Source organism: Microcebus murinus, chromosome 2 (genome assembly GCF_040939455.1).
Source record: "Microcebus murinus isolate Inina chromosome 2, M.murinus_Inina_mat1.0, whole genome shotgun sequence".
In the NCBI taxonomy this organism is placed as follows: Eukaryota; Metazoa; Chordata; class Mammalia; order Primates; family Cheirogaleidae; genus Microcebus; species Microcebus murinus.
The window spans coordinates 38609055-38635437 of NC_134105.1; the positions used below are offsets into that span (position 1 = coordinate 38609055).

General features: G+C 35.1%; 1 protein-coding gene across 1 annotated transcript in view; it reads right to left on the reverse strand.

Moving 5' to 3' along the window:
• FAF1 (Fas associated factor 1) overlaps window positions 1-26383 on the reverse strand; it is a 482102-nt gene that overhangs the window by 413394 nt on the left and 42325 nt on the right. The window lies entirely within an intron of this gene.

The following is a 26383-nucleotide window of genomic DNA, read 5'->3' on the forward strand; positions in this document are numbered from 1 at the left end:
GTCAAGAACAACTCATATTCAAAAGTTTCTGATGAGGCCGGGCGTGGTGGCTCACGCCTGTAATCCTAGCTCTCTGGGAGGCCGAGGTGGGCGGATTGCTCGAGGTCAGGAGTTCAAAACCAGCCTGAGCAAGGCAAGACCCCGTCTCTACTATAAATGGAAAGAAATTAATTGGCCAACTAAAAATATATATACAAAAAATTAGCCGGGCATGGTGGCACATGCCTGTAGTCCCAGCTACTCGGGAGGCTGAGGCAGGAGGATCGCTTGAGCCTAGGAGTTTGAGGTTGCTGTGAGCCAGGCTGACGCCATGGCACTCACTCTAGCCTGGGCAACAAAGTGAGACTCTGTCTCAAAAAAAAAAAAAAAAAAAAAAAAAAAAAAAAGTTTCTGATGAACAACATATGTGAATAAATGAATTTCAACCCAAACTTTGTACCTTATATAAAAACTAACTCAAAATAAGAGACCTAAAGATAAACCTAAAACTATAAAACTTCTAGACCTGTGCTGTTTGATTTGGTAGCCACTAGACACATGTGGCTAATGAATCCTTCAAATGTGGCTCAACTGAGTTTAGATGTGCTGTAAATATGAAATATTAAATACACACCAGGTAAGACTTAATACAAAAATTAAAGTGTAAACTATCTCACTAATAATTTTTCTTTTGAATATAAGTTGAAATGGAAATTTATGATATACTGGCTTAAATAAAACAGAATATTAAGATTAATTACACCCATTTCTTTTTACCTTTTTAACATAGATACTAAAAAACTTTTAACTACATATATGATTTACATTATATTTCCAGGACTGTTAGTAGAAAAACACATAGGAAGATATATTTATGATCAGATTAGGCAAATATTACTTAGATATGACAACAAAAGCACAATCCAAAAAAGCTAATAAAATGGACTTTATTAAAATTAATGCCTCCTGTTCTTTGAAAGACATTGTTAAGAGAATAAAATAGCAAGTCAGAAACTGAGAGAAAATAACTGCAAAATATTACTAACAGAGGACCTGTAACCAGAATATAAGAATTCACAAAACTCACTTTTTAAAAATTAAAAATAACAAAAGATTTTAACGGAAATGTCATCAAAGAAGATATATAGATGATGAATAAACACATGAAAAAATGCTTCACATTATTAGCCATTAGGGAAATCCAAAACAAACACAGAGAGATACTACTTCCACACATTATAATGCTAAAATTCAAAATATTAACAATACCAACAGATGGTGAGGATGCAGAAGTAGGACTCTCCTACATTGCAGGTCAGGACACAAAAACATATATAGCTACTTGTGAAGACAGCTTTGCAGTTTGTTAGAAAGTTATGACCCAATAATCCCACTCTTAGGTATTTCTCCAAAAGAAATGAAAATTTTAGTTCACATGAAAACCTATACTGAATTTTCATAGCAACCTAATTCATAATCACTGAAAAAAAATATCTCAAATGTTCTTCAATACATACATACAATAGAAAACTACTCAGCCACAAAAATGAACAAACTACTGATAACAGAAAATAACATGAATAAATCTCAAATTATGCTACATGAAAGAAGTCAGATTCAAAAATACTACATTCAACAGGCTACATACTATATGATTCCATTTCTATGACATTTTGGAAAAGGCAAAGTTGTAAGAACAGAAAACATATCAATGATTACCAGGAAGTAAGATGAGAATATAAGGGTTGATGACAGAGGGGCAGCAAAGGGGAACTTGGGGGTGGGAGGTGATGGGACACGTTTGATTCTGGATATCATATAGAAGCAACAAAGGCAAACAAGTAAAACAACATTAAAAAATACAATCTTCAGTTCCAGCAAAACAAGAAGAGAAGGATAATCCAAAGACTCCCAAATATCTATGAAAGCTACCAAGAACAGTTAAGATAGGGCAGCAGTTACATAGGAGAGAAAAACTACAGGTGTGCAGTGGAAGCCCAATAGCTACAAATATAAGAAAGCACAAGAAAAAATACATTTCCACAGTGATGTCAACAAAAAGAGGGGAGTAGGCAGTTCTAAGATAGAGTAATACAAGGTGGAATAAGTAATCTGTCCCTCCACGGAAACACCAAAAAATCGAGCAAAACCCATCAGACTTAACCTGTCATAACTCAGAAAATAGTCAAAAGATCAACTGATCTTCAATTCCATCAAGTGGGCAAACACTGGACCAAGAAAAAGTCAATTTAAAAACAGTGTGTAAATTTCTGCAGCATTTTTATTTCCCTTATCTCACCCTCAGCTCAGCAGCAGTCTTAAAAACAGCAGGCCACATTACCATTGTTGGAGACTGGTGCCTGGTTCCAGAGGGAGCAGAACAGATTTTATTCTCAAATAATTATTTGAGAATAATTCCAACAGAGACAATATGCAAAGACTGAGAGAGGTTTTCCTTTCGTCTTTTTTCCTTTCTTCTTTTGTTTCTACTCCAGGTATTCAAGGAAATCTCTTTCAAAAATACTAGCAGACCACAGCTAAAAAATAAGAGACTTCAGAGACTATTATGGACTGAATGACTGTTACAGACTGTAATCCCCCCCACCAAAATTCTTATGTTGAAGTCCTAAGCCCCACTATTATGGTATTTTGAGATGAGGCCTTTAAGAAATAATTAGGGATAGATGAGGTCATGAGAGCAGAACACTCATGATGGGAATAGTGCTCTTTAAGAAGAAATATTAAAAAACTTCTTCTCTCTCTCTCTACGTCTACCATGTGAGAATGCAGCAAGGAGGAAGCCATCTACAAGTCAGGAAGCAAGCCCTCGCCAGAAACTGAACATGCTGGCACCCTGATGTCAGACCTCTAGCATCCAGAACTGTGAGAAAATAAGCCATCTACTGTTAAAGCTAACCAGTTTATCATATTTTGTTATGACAGGCAAGCAGACTAAAACAGGGACCACACATGACAAAGAAAACAAATGTTCCAAAAATAGTTTAGAAAAGTCATTAAACAAACAAACAACTACAACACTCAGAAAGCAACAAAAACAAACCACAAGGAGGGGAAGAATATGATTTCCAGAGTTCTTATATTATATATTTTAAATGCCCATTTTTTCAAAAATAAAATTTGTAAAGTACGCAGAGAAATAAGAAAGTATGGCCCCTTCAACGGGAGAATTAACAGAAACTGTCACTGAAAAAAATAGACATCAGGACTCAATAAACAAAATTTTTCAATCATTACCTTAAATATGCTCACAGAGATAAAAGAAACCATGGACAAATGGCTAAAAGAAACCAGGGAATGATATGTCAAAAAAAGAGAATGTTGATAAAGAGAAGTTATTTTTTAAAAAAACCAAACAGAAATTCTGGAGCTGAAAATTATAATTACTGACATGGAAAATTAACTAGAGGGTTTCAATAGCAACTTTGGGTATGCAGCAGGAAAACAAAAACAGAACTTCAAGACTGTGCAGCTAAAATTATCAACTATGAGAAACACAAAGAAAAATGAAAGAAGAAATATGAGCAAAGGCTAAGTGAACTCTGGGACACCATCAAGCACACCAACATACACATAATAAGATTACTAGAAGGAAAGGAAAGAGAGAAAGGGGCAGAAAAAACACTTAAAGAAATAATGGCCGTAAACTTCCCACATTTGATAAAAGATAAGAATATACCAATTCTAGAAGTCCAACAGGTTCCAAGAAGTATTAATATAAACATCAAATACAGGCCAGGCACGGTGGCTCATGCCTGTAACCCTCGCAATCTGGAAGGCCGAGGCGGGTGGATGGCTCAAGGTCAGGAGTTCAAAACCAGCCTGAGCAAGAGCGAGACCCCGTCTCTACTAAAAATAGAAAGAAATTAATTGGCCAACTAAAAATATAGAAAGAATTAGCCAGGCATGGTGGCGCATACCTGTAGTCCCAGCTACTCATGAGGCTGAGGCAGTAGGATCGCTTGAGCCCAGGAGTTTGAGGTTGCTGTGAGCTAGGTTGATGCCACAGCACTCTAGCCCAGGCAACAGAGTGAGACTCTGACTCAAAACAAAAAAAAAGAAAAAACATCAAATACAGACATCAATACCAAAACACACAATTAAACCATCAAGAGCCAAAGGGAACCTTGAAAGCAGCAAGAAAGAGGTGATTCATGTACAACAGAGCCTTAATAAGATTAGTAGTCATTCTCTCATCAGAAACTAGAGAGTCCAGAAGGCAATGGGACGACATATTTAAATTGCTGAAAGAAAAAAAAAGTGAACAAAAAAACTGTCTTCAAACCTCAAGGAACTGACATTCCCAGATAAACAAAAGCTGATGGAAGCTGTGAATATTAGACTTTCTCTACAAGAAATAATAAAGGGCGTCTATCATGGAGAAATGAAAGGACATGAGACAGTAACTTAAAGTTACATAAGAAATAAAGAATACATATAAACGTCTTTACATAGGTAAATAAAAAAGTCAGCATTATTGTACAATTGGTTTATAATTCTTATTTTTTCTTTTTATATTATTTAGCAGAAAATGCATAAAACAATTATTTAAAATCTATGTTAATGGGTCCATAATGTATAAAGATGTAAGTTATAACAACATCATAATGGGGAGGTGATGAACTGCACAGAAACAGAGTTTCTTTATTTTTTATTTTTATTTTTTGAGACAGGGTCTCACTCTGTTGCCCAGGCTAGAGTGCAGGGGCATCACCATAGCTCACTGCAACTTCGAACTCCTGGACTCAAGTGATTCTCTTGCCTCTGCCTCCCAAGTATCTGGGACTACAGGTGCATGCCACCATGTCTGGCTAATTTTTCTATTTTTTGTAGAGACGGTGTCTCACTCTTGCTCAGGATGGTCTCGAACTCATGGCTTCAAGCAATCCTCCTGCATCAGCATCCAAAAGTGCTAGGATTACAGGCATGAGCCACCAAGCCCGGCCAGAAGCAGTTTCCAGATACTATTACACCAAAATTAGTATTAATTCAAAATAGATGGCTGCAAATTGAAAAAGTTATTAGTAATCCCTAAAGTAACCACTAATAAAATAACCCTAAAAACATACAAAAAAGGGGCCAGGCACAGTGACTCACACCTGTAACCCTAGTACTTTGGAGAGGCAAAGACAGATTGCTTGAGGCCAGGAGTTCAAGACCAGCTTGAGCAACACAACAAGACACCATCTCTACAAAATATAGAAAAATTAGCTGGGCATGGTGGCACATGCCTGTAGTCCTAGCCACTCAGGAGGCTGATTACTTGAGCCCAGGAGTCTGAGGTTGTAGTGAGCCATGATGATGCCACTGTACTCTACCCTGAGCAACAGTCAAGACCCTGTCTCATAAATAAATATAAAAAAGCATATAAGTGAAATAGAAAAAAATCAATTAAATATAAAGGAAGGCAATAATGAAGAAACTGAAGGGGGGAAAAGATATGGCACATAGAAAAAAACAGCAACTGGCAGAATTAAATGCTTTCTTATCAGTAATTACTTTTAAGTGTAAATGGATTAAACTCTCTCCAAATAAAAGGTAAAGATTAGCAGAATGGATAAAAAGACATGATCCAACTATTATGTATGCTGTCTATAAGGGCCTCACTTCAGATCCAAAGACACAAGCAAATTGAAAGTGAAAGAATGGAAAAAGATATTCAACATAATTACTTACCAAAAGAGAGGCTGGTGGCTATATATCAATACCCCTCTCCCCAAAAAATAGACTTAAGGTCAAAATTGTCATAAAAGAAAAAGCAGCACATTATACATTGACAAAGGAATAATCCATCAAAAAGGGACAGTCCAGAATCTATGAAAGAAACAACTGACAGAATTACAGAAAGAAACAGATAGCTCTAAAATAATAGCTGGAGACTTCCATGCTCCATTCTCAATACTGGACGAAACAACTAAACAGAGATCAATAAGGAAATAAAGTATTTGAAAAGCACTATAAACCAACTACACACTAACAAACACAGACCATTTGACCCAAAACAACAGAAACACATATTTTTCATAAGTGTACATGGTACATTCTCCAGGATAAAACATATTTAGGTCACAAAACTAGTCTCAATAAATTTTAAAAGACTAATAAACAAAGTATCTTCACCAACCACAAAGGAATCCATAACTGTAAACATCTTTATTTAAAAAGAAGAAGGCTGAGCATAGTGGCTTCCACCTGTTATCCCAGCACTCTGGAAGGCCAAGGCAGAAGGATCGCTTAAGGCCAAGAGTTCTATACCAGTCTGGGCAATATAGCAAGATCCCTCTCTACATATATACATACAAACAAACACAGAAGAAAGATCTCAAATCAATAATTTACATTTAAACCTTAAAGAAAAGGAAAAAATTAAACCCAAAGCCAGCAAAGGAAGAAAATCATAAAGATCACACATAAATGAAACAGAAAAAAGAAAAAAATCAACTAAACCAAAAGTTGGTTATTCTAAAAGTTTAACACTGATAGAATTTAATTTAAAATTACCTACATTGCCTTAAAAAAAGAGAGAGAGAAGACTCAAATTACTAAAATTGGAATGAAAGTAGGAACATTAGTATTGACCTTCCAGAAATAAAAAGAATCATAAAAGAGAATACTATTAATATGAATAATTATATGCCAATAAATTAGATAACCTAGATAAAATGGGCAAATTCCTAGAAACACACAAACTACCAAAACTGACTCAAGAAGAAAGAGGAAATCTGAACTGACCTACAAGAAATAGAAATTGCCTTTGTAATCAAAAGAATCCCAACAAAGAAAAGCCTAGGCTTTTCACTGTTGAATTCTACCAACCACTGAAAGAAGAATTACCACCAGTTCTTCTAAAACTAATCCAAAAAAACATTGAAGAGGGAACAATTCCTAAGTCATTTCATGGGGCTAGCATCACGTGGTAACAAAGCCAGAAAAAGCACAAGAAAATTACAGACCAATATTAAGTATATAAATGCAAAACTCTTCAAAATACTACCAGACTGGACTCAGCTGCATACTAAACATATTATGTACTATGATCAAATAGAATTTATTCCAGAATTGTGAGGGTGGTTCAATGTATAGGAATCATTATGCCATACTAATAGAATGAAAGAAACAAACATGATCAGCTAAAAGGATACAGAAAAAGTATCAGAAGAAAACTTAACAATCTTTCATGATAAAAAAAACACTTAAATTATGAATACAAGGAAACTTCCTTAACATGACAAAAGACATTTAAGAAAAATACAGAACTCATATTATACTCAATGATAAAAGATGAAAAACCTTTGCTCTAAGATCAGGAATAAGGGTGTCCACTTTCATCCCTTCTATGCAATATTATGGTGGAAATTCTAGCCAGAGCAATTAGGTAATAAAAAAAAAACATGCTGAAACTGGAAAAGAAGAAATAAAATAAAACCAACCCAATTCAAAGATGGCATGATTTTATATATGGAAAATTACTTGAGGATTCACCAAAAAAACTATTAAAGCTAATAAAGGCAGCAAACTAACAGGATAAAAGATCAGCACATAAAATCCAGTTGTATTTCTACACACCAGCAATGAACAATCCAAAAGAAAATTTTTTTTAAATTCCATTTATGTCATGGTCCAGAAGAATAAAGACCTAAGAATAAATTTGACCAAGGAAGTAGAAGACTGAAAACTACAAAACACTGCTATAATAAATCTTTAAAGATCTAAATAAGGGAAGACATCTTGTATTCATGGATTAGAAGATTTGATATTATTAAGAGACCAATACTAACTAAAAGTGATCTACTGATTCGATATACCAATATCCATTTTTTGTTCAAATGTAAACGCCGATCTTCAAATTAATATGAAATGGCAAGGACCCAGAATAGTGAAAACAATCTTGAAAAAGAAGATTACAGTTGGAAGACTCACACTTCCCTTTTTCAAAACTTACGACAAAGCTATAGCAATCCAAACAGTATAATACTGACATACGAATAGACATACAGACCAATGTGACAGAATTGGGGGTACAGAAATAAAACCATCTATCTATGGTCAATTGACTTTTGAAAAGAGTGCTAAGATCATTCAATAGGAAAAGAATAATCTATTTCCACAAATGGTGCTGAGATAACTAGAAATCCACATGCAAAAAAAAAGTTGGACCTCTACCTCACATCATATACAATAATTAACTCGACAATCTAACTTGGATCAACAACCTAAATATAAGAGCAAAAATCAAAAATTCATAGAAGAAAACATAACAGTAAATCTTTATGGCTTTGTATTTGGTAATGGATTCTCAGATATGACACTAAAAGCATAAGCCACACAAGAAAAAATATACATATATTGGACATCAAAATTAAAAATATTTGTGCATCAAAAGACATCATCAAGAAAATGAAAAGGCAGTCTACATAATGAAAGAAATATTTGCATAATGAGAGACATATCTGGTAAGGGTCTAGTATCCAGAATAAAAAACTCTCACAAGTCAACAACAAAAAGACAAATAACTCAATTTTAACAGGGCAAAGGACTTGAAAAGACATTTCTCCAAAAACAACATACAAATAGCCAATGAGCACATGAAAAGATGCTCAATATCATTAATCATTAGGGAAATATAAACCTTAATCACAATGACATATCATCTTGTATCTATTACGATAGCTATAATTTTTTGAAAAAACAAAATTACAAATGTTGATGAGGATATGGAGAAACTAGAGCCTTTGTACACTGCTGGTGGCAAGGTAAAATGATTCAGCCACTGTGGAAAACAATTTGGTGATTCCCTATATGACCCAGTAATTCTATTCATAGATATTCTACTCCTAGATACCCAAAAGAATTGAAAACATCTATCCACATAAAAGCATGTGAATGAATTTCCATAAAAGCATTATTCATAATAGCCAAAATATGGAAACAACCCAAATGTCCATCACAGATGAATGGATAAACAAATTGTGGCACATATATACAACAGAGTATTATTCAGCCATAAAAGTAATGAAGTACTAATACATGCTACAACATGGATGATCTCAAACATATTATACTAAGTGAAGAAAGCCAGACCCAAAGCATCAAATATTGTATGATTCCTTTTACATGAAACATCCAGAAGAGGTAAATCCACAAAAAAAGTAGACTGGTGGTTGGCAGAGGCTGAAGGGAGAATAGAATGGGGAGTAACTGCGTAATAAGTAATGGGTTTTCTTTCACAGTAATGAAAACGTTTTGGATAAAGGTGATGTTACACAATACTGTGAATGTCCTCAATGCCAGTGATTTATGTACTCACTGTATGTTTTTAAATGGTTAATTTTATGTTATGTGAGTTTCACCTTAATTTTTAAAAAATATATTTTCTCAAGGTAAGGGGGTTTACCCAACATGCAAAGTAGTATCCCTTGTTTTCAAAATGCAGTACTCAATCTGGGAAGGCTAGGATAGGATGAGAAAGAATATGCAAGAAAAGGTATAAGAAAGAAACTTGGGAAATGACGGGGCCCCAGCAAGGGCTGACATCAGAAAATGCCAGTCAAAAAAATAAATAAATAAATGTTTTTCCTAAAGGTTAATGGCCAATATTGAATGGGGGAAGAAATGTACTCATTTGTGCAACCTAAATCTATAAAAAGAATCACACAAAGGAAATATATTTCAAGAATCAGTTTCTTTGTGGCAGAGAAAGAAACTTACTTTAGTTGGTAGTGCCTAGAGAAATATTCTGGGCCTTTCTCACAATAGGAATCTCCAGAAAAAACAAAACGGATCCAGAAAAACCCAACATAAGCAATGATGAATAATGAAAAAGGAAGAAACACAGCATCAATACAAGGTATAATAGAGTAAAAATAATAAAAGGAGCAGGCAGAAAAGGGCAGCAAAGCTATAGCAGCAAGATAAAAATTGTAATCAAACATTCTGCCATAACTTTAACAAATTTAGTAAGGCAATACACACTATGAAGGACATCAAAACTCAGGGAAGTGACAATTTAAAAACAAAAATAAAGCACAAGATAGTGAAATTCAGCGAAGTTGAGGAGGAAAAAACAAACAGAAAAAATACTAAATTGGACAGAGCAAACAGGATAATAAACCATGCAAAACATATTATAAGGGATCTGGAAAAACAAAATGAAATTTAAAGGGATAAAGTATAAAGACTTGAAAAAAAGCAATAGGTTGCCAAAAGCCTGTAGGTCTAACAGACAATCTACTAGGATTAGGATCAGTAGGCAGTCTTCTACATGCCTAAAGAAATGTAAATTGATACAACCCCTAAGCATATCTGTTGCACAATATCTATCAAAGTTATAAATGCAAATATCCTTTGACCCAGCAGTCCCAATCCTGGAAACACCCATTTGTACACTTGGAAAATGATATGGAGTTATTTATGGAGTTATTTATTGCAGCATTACTTAAAATAGAAAAAATTAGAAATAATCCAACAAAGAGGCCTGTATCTATTCCAGCTCCCACCAGCTCTCATCCTTCAGCCTTTCTGACTATCCACCCATGGACATGACAAAGGGTACAAGCTGCATCACCTACACCATGTGGTGTATACATCACCTATACCATGTGGTGTCAGACATAGACATGGCTCCAGTTTGTCCTCTTGAATTTCAGCTTTCCTTCCCAGCTGCCTACCCTACTGACTTACAAACATCTTCAGGCCCACCATCATACACAGAGACAGCAGTCTTCCATAAATTTATTCACCAGTTTCCCTGCTTTGACAATACTGGGCTTTTATTACATTTACCAATTTGTGCTAGTTTCATTGGTGGTTTGATACTTTAAAATTGTTTTCACTAGCAATTATTTTACCATGTGCAGTTACCAAGAGGCTGGACTAAGAGGAGAATGTGAGTTATTGTTTAATGGGTAGACAGTTTCTATTTTGATGATGAAAAAGCTCTGGAAATGAACTTTTGATGATGGCAGTCATTGTGATATAGTAAATACCAATGAAATGCAAACTTAAAATTGGTTAAAATGGTAAATTTTATGTCATATACACTTTAACACAATTTTAAAAAGGAAAAAAGGTCCTTTCCCCATTGTATTATCTTCGCCCTGTTGTCAAAAGTCAATTGACTGTGTGTATCAATCTATTTATGTACTCTATGCCATTCCATTAATGTACATGTCTAATCTTATGCCAATAAGAATACTATAGTCCTTCACTCTAGTACTTCTTTCTGTGAGGGTATAAAAAAATAAATAAAAAGAAAAATGTTTAATATTTTTATAAAATTTAAAAAAGAAAGACTACTGTAGCTTTATATTAAATCTTGAAACGAGATGCTGTAAGTCCTTCAAACTTATGCTTTATGTTGTTTTGACTATTTTAGGTCTTTTCTTCTCCACGTAAATTTAGGATCAGTTTGTCAATTTCTGCCAAAAAGACAGGGGTTTTAACTGGGACTGTAGTGAGTCTATACTCATCTGGGGAGAATTGGTATCTCAACACCATTGAGATGTCCAATATGTAAACATCTCTCCATTTAGTTTATTTTCTTTATTATCTCAGAAATATTTTGCATGTTTTATTTATCCTTAAGTATTTCATGTTTTTTAATGGTATTACAAATGGTATTTTTTGTTCTTAAAATTGCTGGTATATGAAATACAACTCATTTTTGCATGTTGACTTTGTATATTGATTTGTTAGTTCAAGCAGCTTTTCTGTAGATTCCCTATGATTTTAATTGCAGAGAATCATCACATATGCAAATAGACAGTTTTTCTTCTTTTTCAATTTACAAACTGAAGTCTTCACTTCTCTCCTTGCCTAATTATATTGAATAGAACTTCCAATACTATGTTGAATAGAAATGGTGAACAGATATACTTGTCTTTATCCCTATCTTAGGAAAGAGTTCAATCATACCCTAACTATGACATTAGCTACAGGTTTTTCAGATACCTTTTATCAGGTTGAAGTTCCCTCCAATTCCTTGTTTGCTGAAAGTTTTTACCATGAGATGGTGTTATGTTTTGCCAACTATCTTTCTATATTTATTGAGATGATCATATGAATTTTTGCCTTTAAACTTTTAATATGTAAATTACATTGACTGCCTCTAAAATGATGAATCAACCTTAAATTTCTCAGATAAACTCTACTTGGTCATGATATATTATCTTCTTTATACATTCCTGGATTCAATTTGTTAATATTTTATGGATTTTCACATCTATGTTCTAGAATTTTAGTCTATAATTTTCTGTTCTTTAAATGTCTTTGTCATGGCCAGGTGCAGCCTATAATCCTAGCACTCTGGGAGGCCAAGGTGGGAGGATCGCTTGAAGTTAGGAGTTCAAGGCCATCCTGAGCAAGGGTGAGCCTCCATCTCTACTAAAAATAGTAAAAATTGGCCGAGTGTGGTGGCGCAAACCTGTCATCCCAGCTACTTGGGAGGCTGAGGCAAGAGGACCGCTCGAACCTAGGAGTTTGAGGTTGCTTGAGCTAGGCTGATGCCACAGCACTGTAGCCTGGGCAACAGAGCAAGACTCCATTTCAAAAAAAAAAAATGCCTTTGTCTTATTGGGTACTGAGTTAATGCTGCCCTCAAAGAATGAATATGTAAGTCTTCCCTCCTCATCTATTTTCTAAAAGGGTATGTATAGAACTCTCTCTTAAGATGTTTGATACAATTCACCAGTGAAGTGATCTGGGCACAGAGTTTTTTCAAGGGAAGTTTTTAATTATCCATTTACTTTTTAAAAATTGTATAAGGATATTCAGATTTATTTCTTAATATTTGTATATCTTTCAAGCTGTTGACTATATTAGCAAAAGTTGTTCATAATAGTCTCCTTATGGTACTTTTAACTCTGGAACATCTATAGTAATCCCCTCCCTTTCATTCTTGATGAAGAATAAAAGAATTATCATATAAAGATGAATTATCATAGGATAATTTGTGGGTTATTCTTTTCTTGATCAGCTTAGAGTTCTATGAATTTTTTTTTAAAAAGTACTAGTATTTGCTCTCATTTTTTTTATTTCAGCATATTATGGGGGAACAAATGTTAAGGTTACGTATATTGCCCATGCCCCTCCACCCCCTCTTGAGTCAGAGCTTCAAGCATGACCATCCCCCAAACATACACATCTCACTTATTATGTTTGTATATACCCATCCCCTCCTCACCCCTCCCACCTACCCAACACCCAATAAATGTTATTCCTATATGTACACTTAGGTGTTGATCCGTTAATATCAATTTGCTGGTGAGTACATGTGGTGCTGGTTTTTCCATTCTTGAGATACTTCACTTAGTAGAATGGATTCCAGCTCTATCCAGGAAAATATAAGAGGTGCTATATCACCATTGTTTCTTAAAGCTGAATAGTACTCCATGGTATACATATACCACATTTTATTAATTCACTCGTGTTTTGATGGGCACTTGGGTTGTTTCCACAACTTTGCAATTGTGAATTGTGCTGCTATAAACATTCGAGTGCAGCTGTCTTTTTTGTAGAGTGTCATTTGATCTTTTGGGTAGATGCCCAGTAGTGGAATTGCTGGATCAAATGGTAGATCTATTTGTATCACTTTAAGGTTTCTCCATATTGCTTTCCACAGAGGTTGAATGAGTTCGCAGTCCCTGCTCTCATTATTTTTAATTATGTCTTTCATTTCACTCATTTGTGTTTCTTATTTTCTTCCCTCCACTTATTTAAGTTGCTCTTCCAGCACCTTTAGATCAATGATTTTAAACCTTTTAAACCTTTCTTCCCTTCACATATAAGCATGTATAGCCATAAATTTTCCACTGGGCACTGCTTTAGCTACATCTCACATATTTTTATATATGTGTTTTCATTATCACTCAATTCAAAATATTTTCTAGTTTTCATCATGATTTCTTCTTTGGCCCATGTGTTATATTTGGAAAAATGTTACTTAATTTCCAAATATTTAGGGGTTTTCCAAACATCTTTTTGCTACTGATTTCTAAGTTAATTCTACTGTGATCAGAGAATATTATCTGTATGATTTCAGTCCTTAGAAATTTGTCCAAGACTTCTGTAATAGCCCAACCAATAATCTATATTGCTAAATGTTTTGTATACATGTAAACATGTATTCTATTAATATCTGTTATTGTGTGTTGTTTCAGATCCACACAAATATGTGTTCTATCTGTTACTATATAGAATTGACATTGTCAATTAAGTCTAGCTATTAATAGCACTGTTGAAATCTCCTATATCTTTACTATTCTATTAATTACTGAAAGAGGACTGTGATAATCTCCACTTATAATTGTGGACTGGTCTATATCTGTCTTCATTTCTGCTATTTTTGTTTGATAATACTTTTTTTTTTTTTTGGAGACAGAGTTTCACTCTGTTGCCCGTGGTGTCAGCCTAGCTGACAGCAACCTTAAACCCCTGAGCTCAAGTGATCCTCCTGCCTCAGCCTCCCAAGTAGCTGAGACTACAAGCATGCACCACCATGCCCAGCTAATACACACACACACACACACACACACACATACATATTAGTTATCCAGCTAACTTCTACTTTTTTAGTAAAGATGGGGTCTCGCTCTTGCTCAGGCTGGTCTCAAACTCCTGAGCTCAAACAATCCTCCTGCCTCAGCCTCCCAGAGTGCTAGGATTACAGGCATGAAGACACCATGCCCAGCCTGTTTGATAATACATTGAGTGTGTTAAAATTTGAAGTGTTATCTCTTGAAGAATTGATTCTCTTATTGTTATAAGTTCCTTTTCTCTTTGGTAATATTCCCTGTACTGAAGTCGACTTTGATATTACTATAGTGATCCATGTAGCTTTTCAATGATAGTTTGATGGTATGTCTTTTTCGATAAACTGTGGCTTTATTTATATAGTGCCTTTCTTTTAGGTAGCTTATAGGTATGTCTTGCTTTTATTCAGTTGGATGATATCTGTTTTTTAAATAAAGTATTTAAACCATGTATTCTTACTGTATTAATTAACATGGTTGTTTTCTATTTACTCCATTTTCTGGTAGCTTTTAGTACTTATTTTTTATTTTGCTATTATGCAGTCTGAGTATATGCTATGGTGTTTGATTGTTTTGTGTTTTTATAAATCTGAGACATTCTCTATTTTATTTACTTGCATATTATCTCTCCCACATAATTATCCCCTTTAAGAGCTTCTTATGGATAAGCAAAGAAAGCAGTTTCTTGAGATGGAATCTGTTCCTGGTGAAGATAATGTGAACATTGTTGAAATGACAACAAAGGATTCAGAATATGACATAAACCTAGTTGATAAAGTAGTAGCAGGGTTTTATAGGATTGATTCCAATTTTGAAATTAGTTTTGTGGGTAAAATGCTATCATTAACAGCTTCACAAAATAGTTTTTCCTGAAAGGAAGAGTCAATTGATGCAGCACACTTCATTGTTGTCTTATTTCAAGAAATTGACACAGACACCCCAACCATCAGCAACCACCACTCCCACCAGTCAGCAGCCATCAACATAGAGGCAAGACATGACACTAGCCAAAAGATTATGACACTGAAGGCCCAGATAATTGTTTTTTTCAGCAATAAAGGATCTTTAAATTAAGATACATACATTTTTTAGACATAATACTATTGCACACTTAAAAGACTATAGTGTAAACACTACCTTTATATGCACTGGTAAACCAAAAAATGTGTGTGACACTTTATTGTAATATCCACTTTATTGTAGTGGTCTAGAACCAAACCCACAATATCTCTGAGGTATACCTGTAGTTCTAACTTTTTGAGGATTATGCCTTCCCCCACCCACCATGACTCCGAGTGAATGGTCACCTTCTTTACAGCTTCCCTGTATCTAAGGGTAAAATTTTCCTACACATTATTTGAGACGTAGACACCAGGTTTTTATAGCTCCCAACTTCTACAGGACAATTATTAAATATTATGCCCATTAATATCCTTACACGTAAAAAGCTTACAATAAATTATTATGAGCTAAGCAACTTACAGTATCTCATTTAATATCTCACCAACCCTATGAAGTAGATACTGTTATGATGATTTTAACAATGAAAATTAAAGTTTTAAGGAGGTTAAGCAATGAGCCTTGGATCATAGTGGTAGTAAATAATATTAGAATTCCAAAGCCAGAATACTTTCCATCCCACAGTACTGCCTCTCTGTTTGTTGAATGAAAGCATAAATGAATCAGAGAGATTAATGGAATTCATTTATGATTAGTTACCTCAATTCATTAGAAACCAAATGGAATTTGGTGACTGACTGCTCGTGACTGGGGGAGAGGGGTGAATACAAAGATGACTATGATAGATTCCCTATACTCAGGTATTCACAATCTATTACATATGCCAACAATTAGTTCCATAAACCAGAATGAAATGACTGTTATAACAGAGGTTAAAAACTACATATGATATACGGAAAAAGAAAAATTAAATCCAATTAGGTAGATAGGAAGGCTTCATGGAACAGGAAACATTTAAGCTGAACTATGAAAGATGACTAGGATTTCAACTAAAAAAGGTGAAACAGGTCATTCTAGGTACTACAGTGTATTTACAACAGGTTTATAAACTTAAATGTCTTTTGAGACTAGTTAGGTAACTTAAATTTGTAGTTCTCAAGTGTTGTTCCCAGACTAGCAGCATCAGCATCCCCTGAGAACTTATTTGAAATGTAAATTATAAGGCTTCACCCCATACTCCTCTATCACAAACGCTAATGTTGGCGACCAGTAATCTGTGTTTCAACAATTCTACCACATGATTCCAATGCATACTAGAGTTTGAGAACAACTTCCTTAATTGTTTAAGAAAGCCAGGAGTAATAATAATAAGATAATAAGATGTGGAAGGGACTACGGGAACCTGCCTAAGAGAACTCAAATTCAAATTTCTAAAAACACTGAGCCAACAAGAAGAAGAAGAAAGTATAGACTCACAAAGTAGAGAAAAACGTGCATCATTTTGTCTTATCAATCATTCATGTTAAAGTAAACACAAGATAGTCTGGGTTAAAACTTCCAATTTTGGCCAGGAGACAACTTCTGATCCACTCACTCCTTTCTAGGCTGCTAACATTAAGGAATGTTGCTGGTTTCTACCCAGTAGTGTCTAAGGAGAACACTTTTATGAAGAATTAAATGGATGTCAAGCAACAAACAGACCAACCAAGGAGCTGGCTGATATTCATGTTATGGTTAAGAAATCAGATTTCTTTTCTGTCAATATTAAAAAAAAAAAAAAAAGGAAGGCTATCAGGGAAAAGGTGGCAGTAGAGTGGGAGGAGAATGTGGGAGGAGGAATGTGTAAGAATATCATGCCCCAAAATGCAATGTATAATGGACTGAATGTTTGTGGCCCTCCAAAGTTTGTTGGAGCCCTAACCCCCAATGTGGCTGTATTTGGAAGAAGGAAATAATTAAGATTAAATGAGGTCATAAGGATGGGGCATTGATCCAACAGGGTTACTGTCATTATAGAAAGAGACATTAGAGAGCTCTTATACTTTCTCCATGTGTTCACACCAAAGAAAGGTCATATGAGGACACAGTATGAAGGCAACCAGCTGCAAGCCAGGAAGGAGAGCCTCTCCAGAAATCAAATCAGGTAAAACCTTGATCTTGGACTTCTAGCCCCCAGAACTGTGAAAAAATAAGTTTCTGATGTTTAAGCCACCCAGGGTATGGTATGGCAGCCCAAGCAAAATGTGGTATAACTTATGCGCAATTATTATAGCACAGAATGAAAAAATAATAAAATTGACTTGTAAACTATAATAAATTTCATGAATAGTCCAGTCCTATAGTTACCATCTTAGAAGGGAGGAAAAAATGAAACTCTAGCATACCACTTGGCTCTGCAGTTTCAACAAGTGAAATGCTATTTATTGGTTTTCAGTTTTAGAACCACCTTATGAACCAGTGGTTCTCAATCCTTGCTACGTGGATATATTTTTTTAAATATCAATGTCAATAGCCTACAAACTCACAGATTCTGATTTCAATTAGCCTGAGTGGGGTTCGAACATTAACACTATTTAAAAAGTTCTCTAGGTTATTCTAATGAGTTATAGCCAGTGTCAGAATCATTATTCTACACAACAAACAAGTATTATTTTGCTATAATTTAAAAGTGAGAGAAAACTAAAAATTCATAGGCTCTACTCCCAAAGACTCTTTTACAGGTAGTTTATGGTGAGGTGTGAGAATCAGCATTTTAGAAAATTCTCCAAGTGGTTCTGATGTAGGTGGTCCCCTCATACAATCTACTGAACTGTTGTAGCACAAAGATATTTTTGGTTTTGTTCTTGTGCACCTGCTGTTTCCTCTGGAAGGTTGCTTCCAAGCTTGTCCTCCTGGTGAACTCATCTTGAAAGCCTGAAAACTTAAGAGTGTGCCAATTTGAGTTGGATAGTAATTATTTCTATGACTCAGTTAATTATTCCAAAAATCTGCCTATTTACTCATCCTCACACTCCCTCTCACCAACAAAAAAAGGAATATCCAGACCAAGATTAAGTCTTCCAAATATTATGGTACAGGACACTGGGGATTTGAGTAAATACTTCCTAACATGTATCTATAAACTGAAAACAACCCTCTGGAAAATTCTTAGCCACAGCTTCAGGTACTCATGCAGAGTTGGAGTTGCTCCCCATAAGGCAGAAAATAAGCTTATCACTGTTACTTTATCACACAAGTGGTTTCTAAAACAGTTGAATCCTATTTCATCTACTACGGCAAATAATATTCAAAACCTATATGTGATTTTAATCCTGAACTAAGGAGTTACTTAATAGCCATAAGAAAAGTGCATTTATGAGGAAGCAACATTAATATGTAAAATGAAAATATACACAGGTAGAATATAAATTTTTAAGTTGGAACCATTGAAGTTGGTAAGATTTCTACTATTCAGTTGATATATTTGGAAACTATCTATGATTTTAGATGTTTTAATGGTGACTTCCCACAAAAGGCACTGTCTTAGTAGCCATTAAAGATAATAATGCTTAAAATACAATAAGCATATAACATCAACACTCTGAGCAATGATTATTGGACCCCTCCCTTCCCCCAACTGGACCCCTCCCTTCCACCTATGGGCCTGGAGACTGGCTCGCCCATCCCATTGCAGCTACCACCAACACCAGCACAGCATCCCTCAACACCCAGAGAGTCACCCCAGCATTGCTACAGCCATCATCCACACTACCCAGGCTGCGCAGGGGTCAAAAATTCTGCCCACTTGCCTAGCCTGCCACTGCTACTACCAGCATCTGAGCAAGCCACCTGGAGGCCCAAGAATCAGCCCACCTGGACCTGCTGACACCAGTGACAGTGTATGCTACCCTAGGATCCAAGAACAGGCATGCTCACCCACCACTGCCCACTACTGGGGTCTGAACACAGGCACACCACCTTGCACCCTAGTCCCCAGCAAAATGTCACCACAAACTCCATTAATAATTACACCCTAAGCCACTGAGTAAATCACAGATACCACTGATACTGAAATCATATGTAGACTACACTACTGCATGTACTCAGAATCAAAGCCAAAGTGCCCAACCCAACCAATGTCATAGAAACATATTCAAGAAAAAATCCTACCCTATAAATAAAAATTTTAAAAACTGAAAGCAGCAACTATTATATCAAATATGCAGATATCAATGTAAGCAGATAGGAAACATGAAAACAAGGAACTATTACACACTAATTCTCCACCAACAGATCCCAATCAAAAAGAATTTATAAAATCCCAAAGAATTCAAAATATAGATTTTAAAGAAGGGTCTCAGAGAGATACAAGAGAATACCGGGAAACACTCTACAAACATTTCAGGATATGTATGAGAAATTTAGCAAAGAGATATATATCATTAAAAAGAACCAAACAGAAATTATAGAATTGAAGAATTCATTGAATGAAATACAAAATACATCCAAAACCCTTAATAGACAAGACCAAGCAGAAGAAAGAATCTCAGAAATTGAAGACAGGTCTTTTGAAATAACTCAGATAAAAATAAAAAAGAATGAACAAAACCTACATGACATATGGGACACCATAAAGCAACCAAATACTCATATTTTCAGGGTCACAGAATACAAAGAGAAAACAAAAGGGTTAGAAAACCCATTTAATGAAATAATAGATGAAAACATCCCAAGCCTAGCAAGACACTTAGATATCCATATAGAGAAGGCTGAGAGATCCCCAAGCAGATACAATGCTAAAAGGCCTTCTCCACAACACATTATAATCAAATGAATTGTCAAAAGTCAAAGACAAAGACAGAATTCTATCATAAAAGCAACAAAAGAATAGTGGCTAGTCATTCATAAAGGAACCTCATAAGACTAACAGCAGACTTCTCAGTAGAAACCTTAAAGGCCAAAAAAGAACTGGATGATATATTCAAAGTACTGGAAGGAAAAAACAAAAACAAAAAACCCTGCTAAGCCAAGAATACTATACCCAGCAAATTTATCCATCATAAATGAAGGAGAAATAAAATCTTTTCCAAAGAAAAGGTGAGGAAATGCATCACCACTAGACAAGCCCAGCAACAAATGCTTAATGAAGACCAATACCTGGAAATCAAAGAATGTTATCTAACATCATGAAAACACATGAAAATATATAAATTAATCACTAGTAAAGCAAGCATACAAACAAGGAAAAGACTCAAATGTTACCAATACAGAAAACCACAAAACCACAATGACAAATAATAAGAAATGAAGAAACGATATTCAAAACAATCAGAAAACATTTAATAAATGACTAGAATAAAGTCTCACATATCAGCCATAACCTTTAATGTACATGGATTAAAGTTTCCACTGAAAAGACGGCTGAATGGATTTTAAAAAATTACTCCACTAAATGTTCCTTACAAGAAACTCATTTCATTTGTAAAGACACATATAGACGGAAAGTAAAGGGGTAGAAAAAGATATTCCATGCAAATGGAAACCAAAACTGAGCTGGAATAGCCATACTCATATTAGGTAAAACAGACTGTAAGTCAAAAACAGTAAAAGGAGACAAAGAAGAACGTTATATAATGAAAGGGATCAATTCAGCAAGAGGACACCCCAATTCTAAACATATATGCACACAACACTGGAGCACAAAGAAATATAAGGCAAATATTATTAGATTTAAAGGGAGAGACAGACTTCAATACAATAATGAGGAATTCAACGCCCCACTCTCAGCATAAGACAGATCATCTAGACAGAAAATTAATAAAGAAACATTGTATTTAAGCTGCATATTAGACTAAATTCACCTAACAGACATTTATAAAACATTTCATCCAATAGCTACAGAACACACAACTACATAGACAGTATGTTAGGCCTCAAAACAAGTCTTAACAAATTTTTAAAAATCAAAATCATATCAAGTGTCTTAAAAGACCACAATAAAATAAACCTAGAAATCAAGAACAAGGGGAACATTAGAAACTGTAAGAACACATGCAAATTAAATAAGTCTCCTGAATGACCTTAGAGCCAAGAAAGAAAGGAGGAAATCACAAAATTTCCTGAAACAAAAATGAAAACACACCATACAAAAATCCTACAGGACAGAAGAAAAGAAGTGATGAGAGAGAAGGTTATAGCAGTACATTCATACATAAAACAATTAGAAAAGTCAAGCACAGTGGTGCACAACTGCAGTCCCAGCTGCATGGGAGGATGGACCAGGAGGACTGATTGCGCCCAAGAGTATGAATACACCCTGGGCAACATTGCAAGACACTGTCTCTTAAAAAAAAAAAAAAGTATAAAGGTTTTATAAGGCTGGTGGCGGGCCCCCTCCCTTCCCTAGATCAAAAAAGAAAGGGCTCACGAGACCAGACCTGCCAAGGACAAAACTGCCAGGCTCCACTGAGAGGAACCACACCCAGATGTCCACCCAGATAAGAACATTTCAGCTCCAGGGTTCTGCAAATACCACCAGCCCCTCCTATTTCTCAAGGACCATCCAAGATCACAGTGGACAATTCCCAGCTCTTCCAGCCAAAAGTCCATAGTCCCACCCAAACAGTATTAAAGGCCTCAGCCCCTTCAAACGGAGGTGACTTCTGGGGCCCCCCTCTCTTGGGGCCCCAGAACCTCATCCAGGAGTGTATAATAAAGCCACGTGGTTTGGCCCCCACTTTCTCTCTGTCTGTCTTTTCTTTTTGCCGCCACTGAAAAACCTTACAGGTTTCAAATAATTTTGAAGGATGTACCTCAAAGGAACTAGAAAAGTAAGAATAAACTAAACCCCAAATCAACAAAAGGCAAGAAATATTAAAGATCTCCACATGGAAAACTACAAAGCACTACTGAAAGAAATTGAAGAAGACACACAAAAAAATGGAAAGGCATACCATAATTATGGAATGAAAGAATTAATATCAATAAAATGACCATGCTGCCAAAGCAATTTACAGATTCAGTGCAATCCCTATCAAAATACCAATATTATTTTACAAAGAATTAGAAAAAAAAATCCTAAAATTCATATGGAGCAACAACAAAAAGCCTGAATAGCCAAAATAATCCTGAGCAAAAAGAACAAATTTGGAGGGGATCATACTATCTGACTTTAAAATATAATACAGTACTGGTATTATAGACATATTAAAAAAAAATAAAATAAAATAAAAAAAAATAAAAATAAAATATAATACAAGACTATAGGAACCACAACAGCATAGTATTGATATAAAGTCAGACACATAAACCAATGCAACAATAGAGAATCCATAAATAAATAGACATATGTACAGCCAACTCATTTTTAGCAAAGGTCCTTTCCCCAATGTATCTGTACTTCAACAAATAGTGTTGGGAAAATTGATTATTTATATGCAGAAGAATGAAACTAGACCCCTATTTCTCACTATATACAAAAATCAACTCAAGATAAAGAATTAAATGTAAGACTCAAAACTATAAAACTACTAGAAGAAAAATAGGGAAAACACTTCAGGACATAGGTCTAGGCAAAGATTTTGTGGCTAAAATCTCAAAAACACAGACAACAAAACCAAAAATAGACAAATGAGACTATATTAAACTAAAAAGCTAAGCACAGCAAAGGAAACCATTAGAGTGAAGAGACAACCCTTTGATTGGTAAAAATATATGCAAACCATTCATCCTACAAGAGACTTATATCCAGAATATACAAGGATGTCGATTCAACAGTCAAAAAATTAGCCAATTAAAAAGTGGGCAAAGGACATTAATAGATGTTTCTTGAAAGAAGATATACAAATGGCTAACAGGTATATGAAAAATATCATCGAGGTATAGAACAGAATGACAGATACCTGAGGCTGGGAAGGATGTGTTTGGCTGGGATGGTGGATAAAGAAAGGTTGGTAATGGGTACAAATATACACTTAAATAGAAGGAATAAGTCCTAATAATGTTCAATAGCAAAGTAGGGTAACTATAGTTAGCAACAATATATTGAGTCTATTTCAAAGTAACGAGAGGACTTGAAATGCTCCCAATGCATAGAAATAATATACTCAAAATGATGGATACCCCAAATATCCCAACATCATCATTACCCACTTCATACATATAACAAATACTGACATATACCCTATTAATATGTAAAATATTATGTATTAATAAGGTAAAAAATATATATACCACTTATGCTCATCATTACTTAAAAGTAAGATATTATCAGGCCTTCCATTAGATCTTATTATTTAATACATTAATAAAGAAGCACATATCTTTCTATATTACCAAAAATGATCTGAAATAGAAAATAATGTAGTTGCATTAAATATACATATATAAGTGTACACATACACAAATACTAGGTTTATGTATTTTGTTTGTTTGTTTGTTTGTTTGTTTGAGACAGGATCTCACTCTGTTCACTCTGTTGTCTGGGCTAGAATACAGTGCCATCACCATAGTTCATAGCTCACTGAAACCTCAAACTCCTTAGCTCAAGCAATCCTCTTGCCTCAGTCTCCCAAGTAGCTGGGACTACAGGAGCATACCACCATGCCCAGCTGATTTTTTTTTTTTTAATTTGTAGAGACAATGTCTCACTATTGCCCAGGCTAGTGATGAACTCCTGACCTCAAGAAATCCTCCCACCTCAGCCTCCCAAAGTACTAGGGATTATAGGCATGAGCCTCCACACCTGGCCAATGAATTCATTTTGAAACGCAGCTAAGAGGTCTAGAGTCAGGACTCATAAATGCCCACCAGATTTGATAAGTGGGAAGTCACTGTTAGCTCCACTTGGAAACTCCTATTTACTCTCCAAGTATGCAAATCAAGTGACTCTCAGTGTCATTGAGCCAACTAACAAATGTATGGGGCAATCTAAACATCAAAAGTAAAAATACAGGCCAGGCACAGTGGCTCACACCATAATCCTAAAACTCTGGGAGGCCAAGGCAGGAGGATCACTTGAGCTCAGGAGTTCAAGATCAGCCTAGGCAAGGAAGGGCAAGACCCCATCTCTATAAAAAATAGAAAAATTAGCCAGACCTAGTGGTGTGCACCTATAGTCCCAACTACTTGAGAGGCTGGCTGAAGCAGGAGGATAGCTTGAGCCCAAGAGTTTAAGGTTGCAGTGAGCTATGATGATGCCACCTGCACTCTAGCTGGGGCGACAGAGCGAGACTGTCTCCAAGAGAACATTAAATTTAAATTTAAGAAAATAAATAAAAATATCTATACTGGATTGTAATGCACTGAATAAATAAAAATCTAAGTTGATTCTTTTAAAAAACAGTTTTTATTTGTAAAATGCTGAAATACCACTCCCAGATTACTCGATAATTTGCTGAATAGTCAACCCATAAACCAAATGACCACACTAAGCATCACAAATAGTAAGAAATATCAACCTATAAGCTTTCTGGTGTGAAAAATGAAGTTCACAATATCACCCATGACACACATGTACCCAAAATATTCAGTGTAAGTCTAATCACTCTCCAAACCTAAAGGAGGTACAGGAACAAGTCAAATGACACCATGAAGAAACAATTGGACAAATGCAGAATGCACAGCATTCTACAAGACTATCCTGGACTCATCAACAAGTTAATATAAAAGAAACAAAACTGAGTCGGAAATAATGCAATATCTACTCATCATAAAAACTCACAGCAAATTAGGAATAAAAGAAAATATCCTCAACTTAATAAACATCTACGCCCCCCCAAAAAAAAACCTACAGCTAACTTAACACTAAATGGTAAAAACTAGATGTTTTTCTCCTAACATCAGGAAGAAGCCAAAGTATATCCTTCTCACCACTCCTATTCAACATCATAGTGGAAATCCTAGCTAATGCAAATCAGACAAGACAAGAAAAGATACACAGATGGGAAAGGAAAACATAAAACATGTCACTGTTTTGCAGATGACATAATTGTTTACACAGAAAATCCCCAAAATCAACAATAACAAACTCCCAAAACTACTAAACAATTATAGCAAGATTAGAGGATACAACATTAATATACAAAAGTCAGATGCTTGTGGAGAGAGACGATTTGGAGAAGATGGCAGAGTAAGAATCTCCAGGAACGTGTATCCACATCTAAACAATTTTACTGGCAGAATCTGATATAACTATTCTGGAGCTCTGGAGTCTATTAAAAGGCTGGCAATTTCTAGGGGATGGGTCAGACAGCAAATTGCAGTTAATTTGGGTCAAAAAAAAGTTAGTACAGTACAAGCTATGATACCTCCAGTCCTATCCTGAGTCAGGCAGTGGGGCATGTCTTACACAATCAACATGCATGTACCTTGTACAAGCCAGGGTAGGCTATAAGGACCCTGTCCTCCCGCATATAAGGAATCTTATCAGATCGCTGATTGCTGTTGCTCTGGCTTTTTTTATTAACCATTTTACTGAGGTTTGTTTGACACATAAAAAGTTGTATACTAAATGAATACAACTCAATGACTTGGGGGATAAGTATGATCCCATGAAAGTAACATTACCATCAAAGTACAGACTTCCCAAAGTTTCTCCCATCTCGAGTTTTTGATTACTGAGTCTATCTGTTTACTTGTTATTATTGATCTATGGATTTTCTACTTCTTCATGATTTTGAGCTGTTACATATTTCTTGAATTGTACCGTTTTTTCTATGTTTCCAATTTATTTGGCATATAATTGTCCACAAGACTCTTATACTCCTTCATAAATCTGTGGTGTCAGTTATATTGTTCCCATTCATTTATAATTTTATGAGTATTCTCTTATTTATTTTAGTCTAAGAGTTTGCCAATTTTGTTTCTTTTCAAAAGACTAATTCATAGTTTCACTGATCTATTGTTTTTTTAGTCTCTAT